The sequence below is a fragment of the Lactuca serriola genome, chromosome 1 (genome assembly GCF_051521515.1).
Source record: "Lactuca serriola cultivar US96UC23 chromosome 1, Lser_US96UC23_V15, whole genome shotgun sequence".
NCBI classification, from domain to species: Eukaryota; Viridiplantae; Streptophyta; class Magnoliopsida; order Asterales; family Asteraceae; genus Lactuca; species Lactuca serriola.
The window spans coordinates 99,608,909-99,627,242 of record NC_136408.1 but is presented as its reverse complement, the minus strand read 5'-3'; the positions used below and the strand labels follow the sequence as shown (position 1 = coordinate 99,627,242).

At 37.6% G+C, this 18,334-nt stretch overlaps 1 pseudogene; it reads right to left on the bottom strand.

Moving 5' to 3' along the window:
* Positions 1-16,182: 16,182 nt before the first annotated feature.
* Positions 16,183-17,675, bottom strand: LOC145059451 (zinc finger BED domain-containing protein RICESLEEPER 2-like; annotated as a pseudogene).
* Between the last annotated feature and the right edge of the window lie 659 nt (positions 17,676-18,334).

Here is an 18,334-nt window from a genome sequence, read left to right as displayed (position 1 = left end):
GGACCTTAGTGTCAAGTTAGGGGATCGGGGATCCCAGGTTTGTAGTGCCTGAATGGCAGAATTGATTGAGCAGTTATAGGTGGTCGAGGTTTCTTTGGAAGTCGCTGAGAGCGACCAGTGATGGTGTTGGGACTAGCTACCGGTGGGAGCCGATAATCCAGATATTGATAGGTTGGTAGGGACCAGAGTGGTCCCAGTTCATCCGGAAGGCAGATGAGGAATGGCAGGAATATCCAGTCAGTAGTAATGCGGGAAGGCGGGTTATGGTGGAATTCAGTTAGTTGAGTCGAGGGGTGCTCGACACCAAGTTATGACAAGATAGGAGTGTCAGTGGTTACTGGCGGTAATGACCCGTACTGGATTTAGCGGGAATAAGGGATTGGTGAAGATAGGATCTTCACAGTGACTGAGGAGATAGTTGTTTTTGGAGCATCACCTTGGGAAGGCAAGGGAATTGCATGAGGAAAGAAGGGGTGAACCCCTATAGGTTCAGTTGTGGTACTCGGAAAGTACCAGAATGATTGTCGGTTGAGTAAGATGTGTTTCCAGAATGTTCAGGGTTAGGGTTGACCCGAGATGATTATCTGCAAGGATTGATGCTAGTCAGAGTAACCAGGAGGAAGACCAACGAAGGTAGGCAGCTGGTGTTGGATTAATTGGTGGGGTATTGGAGGCAGATCGCAGGCGGTGGGCCATGGCAAACTTCGAGGACGAAGTTTATTTTAAGTGGGGGAGAGTTGTAACACCCAAGTTTTTAAGGCCAAGAAAGGAAAGAAAACATTAATGTTAAGGGACGACTCGGTGAGTCCAAGGAGGAACTCGACGAGTCAGAGCGGGATCCGGGTCGAGGAGTTAGTGATCGACTCGGCGAGTCGGCCAAGGTGACTCGGCGAGTCTGGTCTGTGCGAGGAAAACCCTAATTCCGGGAGTTGTATCCTATATAAAGGGGTGTTATGTCCCTCCCTCAGCCCCCATATCATTCCAGAGGACCTGTAAACCCTATTTTCGTGTGAGCTTCCATCTTTGAAAGAAATAGCTTTGAGAGGAAGGAACTTTGGGAAGGAACTTGAAGATCAAGAAGGCTGCTTCAAAGGAGAGGTGTGTGCTCGAGATCTACTTCAGTTTGTGTTCATCTTGGAGGTATTAAGCTGCCATTTTCCCTTCTTTGCATCTAGACCTATTTTGTCATGAGATTTGGGGGTTTTATGGTTGTTTCAGACCCAAATCGGGTTAGGGGCTTAGCTGTATTGTTGCCCCTTCAGATCTATTGTTGGGTTGGTCCAATATGTCATAAAGCATCAGGAGATGAGTAGTTGGTGGAGCCCTTTTGTCCTTAAACCAAAACCTAGTATGTTTTGAGCCTAGATCTCTTTAGTTATACGTAAAGTTTGCAACTTTACGTAGGGATTAAGCTTTGGATGTATGGATCTATGGTTTGGAGTCCCTGCATGACTCAAAAGCCCTCTGCATGTTTGGAGATCTGAATGGACTCGGCGAGTCCTTTGAGTGGACTCGGCGAGTACCATGAAGATGAGGAGGAACTCGACGAGTGGGATGAACAGCTCGTCGAGTCGGATGAAGTTGGGCATGAACTCGGCGAGTTGGATGAAGATTGTCTTGTACTCGGCGAGTCTGTTCTTGGACTTGGCGAGTCAGGTCGCGAAACCCCAAACCCTTTGAGTTGAGACTCGAATCAGTGAGTCGGTTGGAGACTCAGCGAGTTGGACAGGTCAGGACTCGGTAATCGTTGGGCTCGGCGAGTCATGGACTGACTCGGCGAGTCATGTCGCGAATGGAAGGACCCTGAGTATATGAACTCGGCGAGTCGGTAAGTGGACTCGGCGAGTAGGGTTGACTTGGAAAGGTTGACTTTGACCAGGACTTTGGCTTAGACCAGAATTGACTTGGTTAGCTGTCGGGGGTCAGTTAGACTAAGTATTTCGTTGATATTGATAGCTCGGGGAGCCAATAGAGTAGGAGTTCAGTGAGTGGTCGGGCAGCAGCTAGTGGGATCATCAGCAAATTCAGCCAGTGCAGGTGAGTTTCCCTTTGTATGAATGGGTCTACGGCCACAATGTCGGCCCATGTAGTTATGAGTAGAAGACCCGGGGGTTAGCCCTAGGCACAACATGTTAGTATGATATTCGGACGAGGTCCAATGATAGAGGGCGGGTGCCCAAGGAATGGTTTACGCGATAGTTTATACTTGTTGTCTGTGTGATACTTGTATGTGCCTGGTAGGGAGGTAAGGGCGGGCGAGGTCCCGTATCTCACCAATAGCAGAGTGTGGATGGTGTTCCACATCTCAGTAGCAGCAGTCCAGGGGTGAGGCCCAAGTTAGGAAAGGAGTGAGGGTGGGCTAAGCCCGTATCTCACTATCAACAGGAGTATGGACGAGGTTCCATGACTCATCAGTAGCAGGACACGGGCGGGGCCCAGAGATAGGCGAGGCCTTAGAGCAAGAGTTGTTAGTATATGTTTAGCTTATGTGATGTTATGTGATATGTTTATGTGCTATTATATGTTAGTGGGCGAGGCCCTGTGACAGGCGAGGCCTAAGTGAAACAGATCTATATCCGAGCGGGGCTCGAAGCCAGGCGGGGCCTGGAGCAGCGGGGCCGTTGTAGCGGGCGAGGCCCGAGGTAGGGGCGAGGCCCAGGATAGCGGGCATGGCCCAGTATGTGCAGTATGTGGTTTTGCATGGTATGTGGTAAGGTGGGGAACTCACTAAGCTTCGTGCTTATGGTTTTCAGTTTTGTTTTCAGGTACTTCCGGTAGCGGAGGGAGGAGCTCGGGGTGATCGCATGGCACACACCACAGATTAGTCAGCCTGGGAATGTTTACTCTGATAATAAACATGTGTTTTGAAAACTTATACTCAGATTATGTTTTGGAATGATGTCTTTGCTTAAAGTAATGTTTTATTAAAAAGAAATTTTTGGTCTTAAATTTTGGGACGTTACAATAAAATATTTGAAGGTAGGCGAATGACGATTCACCAATTTCCACCATGAAAACGAAATAAATTATTAGGTTTTAATTGGATCGAAACTCCTAGATTCTTTTGAGATTCATTGAACTTGTCAATGGCATGTTTAAATCTCAATTGTGCCCTCTCAAGTTTGTGACTAGGATGTCGAGGATCACAAACAAGGTGTGAATAACCATGCAAATTAACTTGGTACCATTAATTTTATCACCTAATCGATGTGCCGGTTAACCACATCCACTCCACCAATCTATGATAAACATTAAGCTACCCTTTGCCACTCTTACTAGTCCATGTTAGTGTGTGGGTTAACCACACATGCTCCACTAATGACTTGGTAAGGTACAAAGTGTAATTTCATGGGTTAGCACCAAATTAATATTTTCCTAAGTAACTAAGATTGAGAATTTATAAAAGGTTTAGTTACTTTATATTTATCATTATACTTTTAATGAGAATTATAGTCCTTGTCCTACCCGTTTGGCTAACAACCCTCCACCAGTCAAGGAAGCGGTGGTTGAGAGTGGACACCCATTAAGCTGCCATTTTATAGGCAACAACCTTATACCCCCCTTATACCCAGGCTTCATGAATGAGGCCTACTAAAGGTAATATTGACTTGATCTTATATATATATATATATATATATATATATATATATATATATATATATATAATTAACTTATACTATTATAAAGTATAAGGGTTTAATTTAAAACTTTTAAAACTATAGGGATTGGAATTAAAGTTTTAGTGTGTGATACTTTACAAATTCCAAAACTTGAGGGCAAGTTTTGAAACTCTTCAAAACTTTTCAACTCCATACTTATGAGTTTAATGGCCTATTAAAATGAAGACTCTTCATTTCTATAACCTATGAGTTTTTTAATGGTTCTTTTAAAGAAAAACTTTTGGTAATCCATAACATGAGGACAAGTTATGGAGTTTATTAAAACATATTCATCATGGATTCAATTAATCAAATAAGCATGCATGATCATATTCAAACTCATAGAAACAAGATAATTCACATCATCAATATTCAAGACATTACCATAAACATATTAATACAATTCTTGAAATTATGAGAATCACCTTGTAAATTAGGATAATCATTACCATATCATAAAAAACAGTTTAAATGATTCAAAACAGTTAAAGGTAATGATCCTAACCCAATTCTGGCCAAAAAAAACTCGAATAACATGCTGTCAGCTCATCAGACTCGCCGAGTCCAAGGCTAAAAGCATCAACTCGCCGAGTCTGTTCATGGACTCGCCGAGTTGAGCAGTCAGACAGCAATTCCAGCTTTGCAAAATCACATTAAGCAACAATATAATAGGAAACAAGCCTAGGCTCTGATACCACTAAAGGGTTTTGAGCATCCTAACAACCTTAAGGTGAACATACAACCCTAGATGCTTTGGAACTGTGTTTTCTCTATTATACATGCAAAATTGATTTCCAAAGCATTGTCCTATCTAGCATGCAATTGTAGGTTCTTATAAATTAAAAACTAGATAGAAATACATACCTTTTCTTGTAGTTGATTGCTTGGAGCTTTAAGAGCCTAGCACCAATAATGAGAATGCCTCAAGTGGAATCACATATCACCACAACAACTTGGAAGTTCTTGAGAGAGTATACTAAGCTCATAAAATCGGCTATGCTTTAAGTCTCACACACTAGTGCCAATTTCTAAAGCCTTGGACTTCTTTATATAGTATGGAGCATTAGGGTTACATCCATGTAAACCCTAATACCCATGGCCTTTCATTTCCATTGGATCCATGGGTTAAAAGCTCCATGGACTATCCATGGACTTCCATGTAAGCTTAGACCATCCTAAATAATCCATTGGCCCATACTATTAGAATCCAAATTTAACTAGTCTTTTTTGATCACCAAATTAATTCCAAATTAATTCTTTATCAATACTAATTAAATAATATGATTTCATATTAATATACTATAACATATAATATATTAATAAATCACAAATATACTATTCTCAAAAGTCTATCCATACAAATTGTTTCGGTGAAGTGCAACCCAAATGGACCATGTAGGGTCGGGTCAAGTACATACCAAATATAGTTATGGACTTAGACACCTTATCCAAAAAAAAAGCCCTATCAATAAACATCTTGGTGATCTCAGTCATCGTCTCATTCCCTGCGTCATATGCAGATACTCCTGAGCCAGCCTCTCCTTCTCCACTAATGGAACATACCTCATGCAAAACATCTCAGAGAACTGCTCCCAAGTCACTACAACCTTCTGCTTAGGAGTGTACGAGTCAGTCACCAATATCCACCACTCCTTCGCCCCTGATCTGAGAAGGTTCAGGGGCGCACTTGACCTTTTGATCAGCAGGGAAAGAGCATGTGAAGAAAAACCCTTCCATATCAGACAACCATCTCATCGCCACAATTGGGTCCTGAACTCCATCAAACACTAGGGGATTCGTTTTGTGGAAATCCCGGTACTTAAAAACTCTCTCCCCATGAATCCATGCAGTAGCGGCAGCAATAGCAGCCTCAGAAAGTGCAGCATAACGATCATTAAAGAGCTCAATAATAGAAGTCTTGATAGACCCAAACATCTCCGACATAGATCTTCAGACAGCAATAGCCACTTCAGTGTCATTGATCTCCCAAATCTGATCATCAGTTAAACCTGGCCTATCCTGGCCACCCACCCCAGATCCCGATCCTCTCGTCTCCACCATTCTGAAACTAAACTAAAACACATCAGAAAAACCACAATACACAGTACTAAAATCACGAGATGAGACTAACCCTTGGGGTTTTTGACTTCCTTGCTATGCGTACGGGTCCTGTACGTTCAGTAGTATGGGCCCATACTACCTTCCACACCTACCCGTATTTGTCTCAAGGATCATCACAACCGCCAAGCACAAATACAACAACTAGGATACGTATACATCTTATCCTTACTCTCTCAAGAGTGGCTAAACATTCCTCATTTGTTCTGCTACTCACACATATACACATCCATGAAACTTCCACCAACCTTGTAGCACTCGCGTATGCTAATTATACATAACATTGGATCCTATAGACATTCGAATACTTGATTTTACCCTAATCCCTTCATCAGACAAGAACATGAAATAAGGCTAAACCAAACATTCCCATGCTATAAAATCTTAGTTATGTACAACTATGTGTTGGATTAGTGTCTAAGTCCATAACTATTTTGGTATGTACTTGACCCGATGGTGCATGGTCCTTTTGGGTTGCTTTCACCAAAGCAACTTGATAGGATGAATTATGGAGAGAAAGGATTAAATATGATTTATTAATATATTATGAGAATAATATATTAAAGGAGAAATCATATTGTTTGATTAATATTAGTCAAGAATTAATTGATAATTAATTTTGTGACTAAAAGAGATTAATTAAACTTAAGGGACTGGAATTGTAATTATAAGATAAATGCAATTGGGCTATGGATTACCTTATAATATAAGGTTGGACGAATTCTATGGGAAACCCATTAGAAATCGTCCAAGGCTTATTAAAGGAGGGTCCATGGGCTGCTTAGGGCTTAAGCAGTCAGTTTAGGGTTCCTAGTTCAAAACCCTAATAGCCTACATGTATATAAAGGACCCTTAAGCGCCAAAAACGTGGTGAACTTGTTCCTTAGGTTTTCCACACGTTTTGGTCAGCCTTCTTCTCTCCTTGTTCTTCATCTTCTTGCTCTTGGTGCTTGTGAACCATTAGAGGAGTGACATTTGTGACTCTAAGCTTTCTAAAGTCATTACAAGAAGGATTTGAGATTGTTATTGCTACATAACAATCAAGGTAAGATCTAAACCCCATTGTTATGTTAATTTTGATTAATTGTATGCTAGATATAGGGTTTGAAGTCTTGGATGAATGGCATGTACAATAGAGAAACCTAGATCCAAGCATTAGGGTTTGTATGAGAACATAGGATGTCCTTATGGCCAAAACCCATCAGTGGTATCAGAGCCTTGATTGGTTTCTATTGTATTGATGCCTTGCATGTTTGTTAAACCTATAAAATTAATTTTTGGCCCCCCTGCATGCTGAACTCGACGAGTTCCAATGTGGACTCGACGAGTTGGCTCCTACTCGGCGAGTTCGAGCGTCAGAATGAGGCAGTTTCGGAATTTCTTACTGTTTTGGTCATGGATACTTGCCTTAACTGTTTTGGGTCATTAAAATTCAAATTTTAATCATATTTTGAGTGTATCCTTGATTAAACAAAAGATAATTACCAATTAATTAGATAATAACTTCCTTATTTGATTAAAGCTTGATTATTTGTATTAATTGGGTAACTTATCTTGGAAGAAATTGATTTTAGGTCAAATTAGATAATAATTAGATTAATTGTTTAATTTAAGTTATTTGCCATATGATCCTTGCACTTTGAAAAGTTTCAAAAAACTTGCCCTCAAGTTTTGGAATTTAAATTTTTGATTAAAAAGTTTGATTTTGAAATATTTAAATTCTAAACCCTAATGTTTTGAAATGTTTCAAAACTTGCCCTCAAGTTTTTGGAATTTAAAAGTTGATTAAAAGTTTAATTTAGGAATGTTAAATTCTAAAACCCTAGTACTGTTTTGAAAAGTTCAAATGACACCCTTATGGTTTACTAAGTAATTAATGTGTGTAAATTAAAGAGTTTTAATAAATCCATAAAAGTTTTGGTTCAGAATTTAATTGAAGTAAAAGTATAATTGTTAAATTTGACCACCTAGTATTTTAAAAGTGTAAAATACACCCTATACTACATATAACATTAAAAGTCTAACATTATATATATGTATGAGTAAAAGTCAGTCTTACCGTGAGTAGGCCTCATTCACGAAGCTGGTCTATAAGGGGTATTTAAGGAAATTGCCTATAAAATGGCAATTGAATGGCTATCCACTCTTTCCCACCGCACTCTTGACTAGTGGAGGATCGTTAGCCGAACGGGTAGGATGGGACAGAAACCTTCCATTAAAAGTATAATGAAGTACAAAAGTAACTAAATGTTTTTACAAAATTCACAATCTTATTTACTTTATGCAAAAGTGAATTGATGCAATTCCATGAAATTACACTTTGTGCCCTTGCGAAGACGTTAGTGGAGCGTGTGTGGTTAACCAGCACACTAAATGGTTCTAAGCAAAGGTAGCAAAGGGTGACTCAATGTTTGTCATAGTTCGTTGGAGCGTGTGTGGTTAACCGACACACCGAATAGGTGACTGTAACATGTGGGGGCACCATGTAGATTTGCATGGTTATTCACACCTTGTTTTGTGATCCTCGGCATCCCTGTCACAAATCGAGGGGCATATCGTGATTTAAACATGCCATTGAAAAGTTCAATGAATCTCAAAGGATCTAGGAGTTTTCATAGATTTAAAACTTAAATTTCTTTTTCGTTTTTCATGGTGGAAATTAGTGAATCGTCATTCACTTACCTTCAAATATTCTGCAACTAGATTACGACATCCCTTTTCTAGGTTGTAGCATATTGTGTTGGGTCCTAGCCTTAGTAGCTCATTTGGGTGATTTACTAAGGACTCAATCAATCAACTAACTTGAATTCGTTTTCTCCCATTTTGTAGATGTCAAAGTATGACAACTATGGTCTTCCCAAATCCCGTGGAACAAGCATTCCACATGAAGATGATATTCCACGATTCGATCGAGGAACAAGAAATCTACTTCAATTCCTCCACCTCCTCCAATTATTCTCCCTAACCCACAAGTTCGAAGGCTTGAAAAGTTCAAGCTCACTCAAGCCCTTTTGGCAAGTAAACATGAAGAAGGAAAGTCGGTGTGTGCACACGTCCTTGAGATGAAGTCACACATTGATAGGTTAAGAATGTTGGGATCCGTTGTCTACGAGGAGCTGACTGTTGACTGGGTTCTTCAGTCACTTCCTAACTCATATAGTGAGTCCGTAAGAGAGTACTATATAATGAACCACGACGTGACCCTTATAGATCTCACCTACATGCTTATTGCTGCTGAATCAGCAATGATTTGGCACACTGGAAAAGCAAAGTTGATTGGTGAATCTGCTTTCTAGACTTCTATGGATATAGGCAATGGCAACGAAAGACATGCCATGATCGAAGAGTTTGATCATAAGAGAAAGGTAATGTCTGAAGTAGTTCCATGTGCTATTCCAAAAGAGTCAATTTGCTTTTATTGCCAAGAGAAGGGGAATTGGAGACGAAGCTGCCCTGTTTACCTAAGAGATCTAAGAGATGGGAGAATCAAAACGTATGGCTCTGCTTTAGGTAAAATCCATTAACTAACTCTTTTAAGTTTCTATTCTAGATTCTTAATACATAATGTGATAAGATTACAATTGATGTTTTGAAGGAGCGAAGAAAAGAGAGGAAGCTTAAGGGAAGAAGTGAGCAGAATCTAATCGTGAAGAAATGGATTTCGATCTCATTACCTGAAGATTAGATTCTTGGGCTACTACTTAGAGTTAGAAAGATTGCTAAGAAATATGTATTAACATAGTTTTTCGATGAGTTGCATTGTAAGGACAGATTTTTCCGCAATAAAATAAGATTTTGTTTTATATTATTTATTTATCCTTGCAATGGCATGCATGAAAAATTGATGTTTGAAGGTTTCTATTATTAGCAACAAATGGATGCGATTCTTAATTATGTTATGGAAATGTCAAGAATTTACCAAATAGGGAGAGTTTCTCATCGCCCTAGTTTCAATTGGACAGAAACTTAGAATCATGCAACTTGATTGCACGATGAATGAGAAATTTCATATTTGGAAATTAGACTAATTCGTTGACAAAGTGTCAAGTGAAGGACTAAGAGATCGAGTACGCAAAGTTGTGTGTTGATCAAGTCCACCACAAGAGTAACAAAGATATTCGTCATGATTTACTAAAGGTTTAGCAAATATGATTATACTTATAAGATTAAGTGTAATTTTGAATTGATTGAAAAGGTTTAAATCAATAGCAGAACGAATAAGAAGAATCAAGTAGGCAGAAAGATAAAAGTTTCTCTATTCTAAGAAGAAGGGACAGTACCTTTTATTATGTTTTATGATAGGTCTTAATGATTAAGAACCATATCTCAATTGATCCTCTATGTGAGTCTTAGTACAGTTGTATGTCTGAGAAGAGGAATCAAGAATTGAAGAAATGGTTAAATCAAGAAGTCAATCATACTTCGTTCCAAAACAAGTCTTAAAGTTAAGATTGTGACATTGAGTGACAAGTCTTAAGAAGGTTTATAACATTCATCAAATGTGGAATTGAAAAAGTATTATTCTCGCACATTTGAAATTGGAAAGTTGTGATGTCTTGAATAACACAAAGACCAACTAGGACCAATTTTGTGAAGTGTTTTTGTCTTGATAAAAGCTACACTAACTCTTGAATATTTGTTTGTCAAGAAATGTTTATTGACAAGAGAATCTTATATGTCAAGGAGTCAGTGGGAGTGTTAATGATCTCGAAAAATTTCAAGAACTAATCAAGAATAAACCTTATCGATCATAACTAGCACATGAGTTGAGGTTTACAACCTATCGTGTTGACACTATCTTGTTTCTGTGTCTTTCCAATCAAGTTAATTATGCACGTGAGTTCTATGAGTTCTCATTTGAACGCATAAAAGGCAAGGACCTTGATCAATGGAAAGTACATTGATAGGAAAGGGTGAACTGCTTAACTACTTGGAAGACATGGTGGGCAGCCGTGTTACCATAAGGCAAGAAATCAAGATTGAGAAGGTTCGGTCCATATGAGTTTGAATTTGTCATAAACTTTGGTTTTAACAAATTCACATGGATAGGAACACATACATCATTAAAATCGAAGTGTCATAAGATTTCCTCCTTCATTAAAATGACTATGAGGAAATGCTTTCACTAAGGAAGATTTTAAGAAGATAGTGATTGTGAAATTGTATTCTCGAATTCGATTATGGTTACGGTATCCCTTTCCATCATTCGAACTGTGAAGATTTGGCAATTAGTTTGAATTGTTTAAGACACACATATGAGCTATCTAAGGCAAAGGTGTATAAGTTTAAGAAACCTTGATAAAAGATTATCAAAGCATTGGGTATTAGAAATATGAACTTAAAGAAATTCAATAGGCATTGTTTTTCTGAAAGTTAAGCTGTTTCTGAATACGTGTCAAAGCTGGTGGGAGCATAAGTGTTATGTTTATAATAATCATCGTGATAGTGGGAGCATAAATGTTATGATTGCATGATTATTAAGGCAAGTATTGCAAGATAGCAATATTAATTATAGAAAACAAGAGTCATACTTTGCAAAGTTGCAAGGGTTGAATAATTGTTTTTCTATAATTAAGGGAGAGAATATTATGCTTCATTTCAAATCTAAAGGCTTAGGTTGTGGAATGTTAATAAACTTAGTCAAGGATACATAGTGTGTTCTTAAATTTCGATTATGATTACGGAATTCCTCTTCATAGTTCGATTTGTGAGAATGTAGTACATAAAATATTATGGCAGAAGATTGATAAAGTATCAAATCTTTATGTAAGACATTATGCATCGTGTCCCATACGCTTCGGGTATAGGATCGATTGCAAATGCTATAATATTTGACCATTCTAAAATTTTCCAAATGTCTAGCGCATTTAGAGGGAAAAAGGACAAGAATCGGCTTTGACTAAGATAATTAAACAACTATCAAAGGACGATCCAAAGCTCGCTGAGGATTGGTTGCTTGTGAGTAGTTGAAAGTATGATATTGGATGGACCATAGCAACATTATTATGAATAGATAAGATTCTATTAAGAATGAGTTGTCATATGGAAAATATGGAAATGTTTCCATATTGGGAGTTGGATATTGAGAGTTTATGTCTAGATTAGAAAATTTTATGCAAAAGGATGTTCAAAGGAATGTACTTTGAGTGAGAGACATCACGTCTATGGAATTGTATTGTAACAATCTTAAATAGAGGACTTTGTAATTTCATTGGCAATAGTCACTATGACTTTTGTGCTATGGCATTACGAAAGGATCATTGCATAAAATGTTAGAATCTAGCATATTCTATAAGTGGCAAGAATTTGATATTCTTTCACTTGTGAAAAGGATTAGGAGTTGTGAAATGAGTATGATTGGAAATGTATTCATTTGATCTATTTCACAAAGTAAGAACCATAGGTAAACATTGTGTGCATGCTAAGAGCATGGGACAAGTCTTGTAATAATTCAAATAAGGAGTTGATTACGCGAAACAACAAATAATGAGTAATCGGTATGGTGATAAATAAAAAGGGTTTTATTTATACTCAAGGGTTTGGGACCATATAGGATTAGTATTATTCTTGTGTTTCACTTTGCATGTTTTGACATCCTGAATAATTTAATTGGTTTAAGAAAAGTCAAATTATTCGAACAGGCCACAGTCGTTCATACGTTGGAAGTAGGTATGAATGAAGACAGTCATGAATTGGTGTGTGGATTGTCTAAAGTGTATTAGACATAAGCAAATGTTTGCTGCAACGTTCATGAGTGCTTATGAATATGATTTGAGCATTGGATTAAACCCACGCTCACTTGGATCACTTCATGAATTGTGTCACGAGTGATTGGTGAGACGATAACATCTTATATTCTTGAAACCGAGATGTGTGAGTTGTATCTTGCGAGTCGGTTGCACATTGATAATATGTAAACGCACCAGTAACTTGGTGTTATAAAAGATATTGTTGTGTGTGATTTGGTAAGTGAGTGCAAGCAAGCACTAAGTCAAAGTTTATCCGTTCCTTTTATCCAAAGTAGGATAAAAGCGATATCTTTGGGCCCCTCGATGATTTAGTGATGGCACCCAAGCGCTTCGCCAAGCCAGGACTAATTTGATGTGATCAATTGTAGTCTGTTGTCAGTCGTCGTAAATCGGAAGTCGGGAAATAGTATAGAGAGAATGATTAGAATTCATGTCTTATATCTATACAATATCTAGAATGGAGGAATATATGATCCCTTATCTAAAGGACACGTGTATCTGATAAGATCAGAGTTGACAACGGCTTTAGAAAGATACGATTGTAGATCAGGATCTGAAGTCATACGCATAATAGTTATTAGACTTATCCAAGTGGGAGACTGTTGGATTAGTGTCTAAGTCCATAACTATTTTGGTATGTACTTGACCCGATGGTGCATGGTCCTTTTGGGTTGCCTTCACCAAAGCAACTTGATAGGATGAATTATGGAGAGAAAGGATTAAATATGATTTATTAATATATTATGAGAATAATATATTAAAGGAGAAATCATATTGTTTGATTAATATTAGTCAAGAATTAATTGATAATTAATTTTGTGACTAAAATAGATTAATTAAACTTAAGGGAATGGAATTGTAATTATAAGATAATTGCAATTGGGCTATGGATTACCTTATAATATAAGGTTGGACGAATTCTATGGGAAACCCATTAGAAATCGTCCAAGGCTTACTAAAGGAGGGTCCATGGGCTGCTTAGGGCTTAAGCAGTCAGTTTAGGGGTTCCTAGTTCAAAACCCTAATAGCCTACATGTATATAAAGGACCCTTAAGCGCCAAAAACGTGGTGAACTTGTTCCTTAGGTTTTCCACACGTTTTGGTCAGCCTTCTTCTCTCCTTGTTCTTCATCCTCTTGCTCTTGGTGTTTGTGAACCATTAGAGGAGTGACATTTGTGACTCTAAGCTTTCTAAAGTCATTACAAGAAGGATTTGAGATTGTTATTGCTACATAACAATCATGGTAAGATCTAAACCCCATTGTTATGTTAATTTTGATTAATTGTATGCTAGATCTAGGGTTTGAAGTCTTGGATGAATTGCATGTACAATAGAGAAATCTAGATCCAAGCATTAGGGTTTGTATGAGCACATAGTATGTCCTTATGGCCAAAACCCATCACTATGATGCATAAACTAAGCAACTACAATATTGATGTCAATTCCATACAAGAAGTAACTGTAACACCCTGATTTCCTGGATGTGGAACTTGAGAATCTTATTCACATTATAGGACTTACTCGATGATTTGGTTGGTCCCAACTCATCGTGTAAGAGTTGATCTGGACACGTAAAATATGGAGCCTACTCGTCGAGTTGGAGGACTAAAATCGACGAGTTGAGACTGTTTGATGAAACCCTAATTATTCGGGCTTGCACCATTTTTAAAGGACGTTAACTCCTTTACCCCGCCTCCCTCGTCACTTTATAACTCAGAGAAAAACCCTAATCGAGCCACTTCCTATTTTTAGAGTGTATTAGGCTAAGAGGGTGTATTTTGGTGCATTCCTTGAAGGAACTTGAAGAGTGAAGAACTTGGAACAAGAAGGAGTCTTTAGATCCAACGTTAATATCGTTGTAGCATCCATATGGAGGGAAAAAGTCTTTACCTTAGCTTACCATTTCTTAGATCTCTTTTTATGTGAGTTTATGGGCATTTTGCTGCAAAATGAGGGCCATTCTAGGGTTAACCTTGTCCATAGAGTGTAGTTGCAGATCTGGACTCCTCTAGGCCCTCATGTACATAAAGTCTCAAGCTTTAGCCCTTCTTTATGCCCTAAACCCATCTTGAGCTTAGTTTTGGGTGTTTTAGCCTTGTGAGGCCTTGCATGATCATAAAGTTAGCAACTTTAAGTGGTAACTTCATCCTAGGAGGTTGGATCTAGAGTTTGGAGCATTGGAATCGACTAGAATGAGTTTAATGTGTAATGGCTAAAGAACTCGATGAGTTGGGCATCCAACTTGACGATTTGATTGGGTTTTCCTGTTTTGGATTCAGAGTGAACTCGACAAGTTGGTGGGACAACTCGATGAGTGGTTAGGGTTTTTCCCCCGTCTTCTGGACTCTACATGAAGTCGACGAGTTGGCTAGTAACTCGACAAGCTGACTCGGGTTTTCGTGATTACTGAGTACTGAGGAAATCAAGGAGTTCATGAGTTGCACTCGACGAGTTGCGTCAGCTTCGATTGTTGACTTCCGTTGACTTTAGGGTTTTGGTCAAGCTGTAGATTTTGGAGGCTATGGAGGGGCAGAGTCTAGACCAGCAGTTCGAGTGTGGAATATATTGCTTTACTCTGCGAGGTGAGTCTTCTCACTATACTTACCTGAATGGTAATACTGTGTTACCAGAGGGTCTTATTTGAGTTATTGACTGGAGGGTCTTATTTGAGTTACTGACCAGAGAGTCTTATGTTCTTATACTGAGTTATGTGATATCATGAATTTTGTCTTTTTAATTTATGTTGTATATTATTTATGTGCCTTATTGAGTTAGGACTGGAGGGTCCAAATTAGGGGTGTAAACGAGCCGAGTTGAGCCGAACACTAAAAAGCTCAAAGCTCGACTCGACAAAAATACTCGAACTCGACTCGAGCCTTGATTTTAAACTCGAGCTCGGGCTCGTGAAATACTCGACAGTCTCGAGCTCAGCTCGGCTCGGCTCAACTAATATATGTATATGTTTTTTTAAAATCACTAAATTAAGTAATAACTATTAAAACATTCCATATTCTAATGTCCAAACTACCAAAAAAATCACAATTAAACGTCTAATATCAATAAAACATCACCCATAGTCCATATATGTCATAAGTTTTACATATTTTCAAAATACCAAAAATAAACAATCTTTAATGCAAAATAGCATCAACCATTCAAACATCTTATCGTTTTTGCATACTTTCAAAATACAAAAAAGAAACATTTTTCAATGCAAAACAACTTTTAAGACTTCAAAAATATACAAACTCAGCACCAAAACAGCTTCTACAGCTTCTACCTGATGAAATAACAACAAACAACAATTATTTAAAAGCTATGTAACCTAAAAACAACACAAAAATCAGTAAAAAACAACAAAATAAACTGCCAAAAACTACAAAAAAAAAAAAAAAAAAAAAAAAAAAAAAAAAAAACCACAAAAAAGAAAAACAGCAAAAAAATATTTAACAGCAAACAACAATTATTTAACAGCTATTTAACCTACAAAACAGCAGAAAAATCAGTAAAAACAACAAAAAACTGCAAGAGAAACAATAAAAAACTGCCAAAAACCATAAAAACAGGAAAAAAAAAAAACTACAAAAAGCTGCAAAAAAAAGAAAAAAAAACAGCAAAAAAAATTCTGCTTTCAACATTTTAAATAAACTTACTTATCATGGAATGGGAAGATTGATCTCCATTTGTTGCTTCTCTTTCTGAAATGTATAAACACAAGAATAATAAATATAATTGAAATTATAAAAACACATTAAAGGTGATGAAAAACAAATAATCATGCCTTTTTCTTTCTTTTCAAACCATAGAGGCTTCGACACCAATCTCCACCACAAAGTAAGACTTCTATTGTTTCAGTAGGCAAGGATGCTATATATGTGTCAATAACTCTACTACCCGCACTAAAAGTAGCTTCCGATGCAACAGTGGTGATAGGAATTGCAAGTATATCTCGAGCCATGGTGACAATATACGATACTTTAACGAATTTGACCGCCACCATTGTAAAACATCAAATGGTATTGGATCCTCTTCAGAACTGTAACAACTCTCTTCAAGATAATTATCTAAATCGGATTTTTGTGGTTGTATATTTTCAATTGTTCTTACAAATTGAGCGAACTCAGACCAACCAGAAGATGAAGCTTGAATAGTCACATTGTTTCCTCTTAAACCAACACTTTCGCCATTTCCTTCACCACTACTAGAGTAATACTCATCTGCATATTCTTTATACAATTCATATAAAGCTTTTTTCACTTTGTCTATATTTTCACAAGCTTCATTTTCAGGATACATCCTAGGAAAGCAAAACTCAATAACCCTCATTTTGCACCTAGGATCTAAAATAGCACCAATAGACATCATTAAGTTGCAATCTCCCCAATATTTATCAAATTTTAGTTTCATTAGAATCTTCAAACTTCTTATCCAACAAAACTTTCACTCTAAAAATTTCATTAAGAAATAAGTTTGAAGTCGGATACTCACTCCCAGAGATGATATTAGTCACAGAGTCAAAAACTTCTAAGATTTCACATACCTTTTCCACCTTCAACCAATCATCATTGCTGGGACAACAAAGCTAGCGTGGCTCTCTTTCTTTGTACATTGGAAACACCTCTTTAATTTTGATTGCAGCCGACAACATCTGATATGTTGAATTCCATCATGTCTTGCATTCAAGAATAAGTTTTCTATGTGGCAATTGCAACTGCTGCACAATCTTAGAAAACAAATTAAGTCTCCCTTCATTTTGATTGATAAACGTGACAGTTTCATGAATATCCTCAATAATATAGCTAATTCTAGAAAGTCCATCTTGAACCATAAGATTCAAGATGTGTGTACAACAACGTAAATGAAACAACTTTGCTCCACAAGGCAAATTTTTAACCCTTGAAAAAGTTTCACTTACGATCCTAACAGCCGAATCGTTATTTGAGGCATTGTCAACGGAAATAGTGAACACCTTATTCTCTATACCCTAATCCTTAAAACAGTTGTAAAGATTGTCAGCAATCTCAAGCCCACGATGAGGAGGAGGTAAGTGAACAAAGCTAAGAACACATTTTTGTAATTGCCAATTAGAATCAACAAAATGGCTTGTAAGAACCATATACTCGATTTTCTAATTGGTAGACTTCCACATATCCGTGGTCACACTAATCTTTGAAATAGACTTTAATAAACTCTTCAGCTTGTTCTTTTCTATCTCAAAAACTTTTTCACAGTCTTTTTTAATGGAAACACGTGAGACATTTTCCCATTCAAGCATTCCACGCTTTTGCATCATGTTAAATCCTTCTTCTTCAACAATTGTGAAAGGATGCTCGTGCATAAGTATCCAATGCGCAACAGACTCTCTAATTTTCATCATATCAAACTTTCCATCAGTAAGGACGGGAGAGACATGTTTTTCTTGATTGCATCCTGAATCAACTGCTTGCAAAGTGATCTTTTGTTGTTTCAAGTCATGAGCTGCTTTTGGGGCACATGTCTTCAAGTGCCGTTTCAAATGACTAGTACTCGAGCTTGATATTATGGCGAGTCGACCTTTACAAAATCCACATTGTGCTTTCATAGTCCCATCAGGCATCTTAACTTCAGTAAAATCTGCCCATACTGGAGAAGTCTTTGGACTTTTCTTCTTTTGAAAATGGGAACTCCCTTCATCTACATTTTCTTCATTGTTTGTAGAATGGGTGTTTCTGTCATTTACCAAACCATCATTCTCTTGTTGCGAGTTTGGAGCTGATGAAATATCAGAAGGTGTGTTTGATTCCATCTGTAAATCAGAAAAGTTACCAC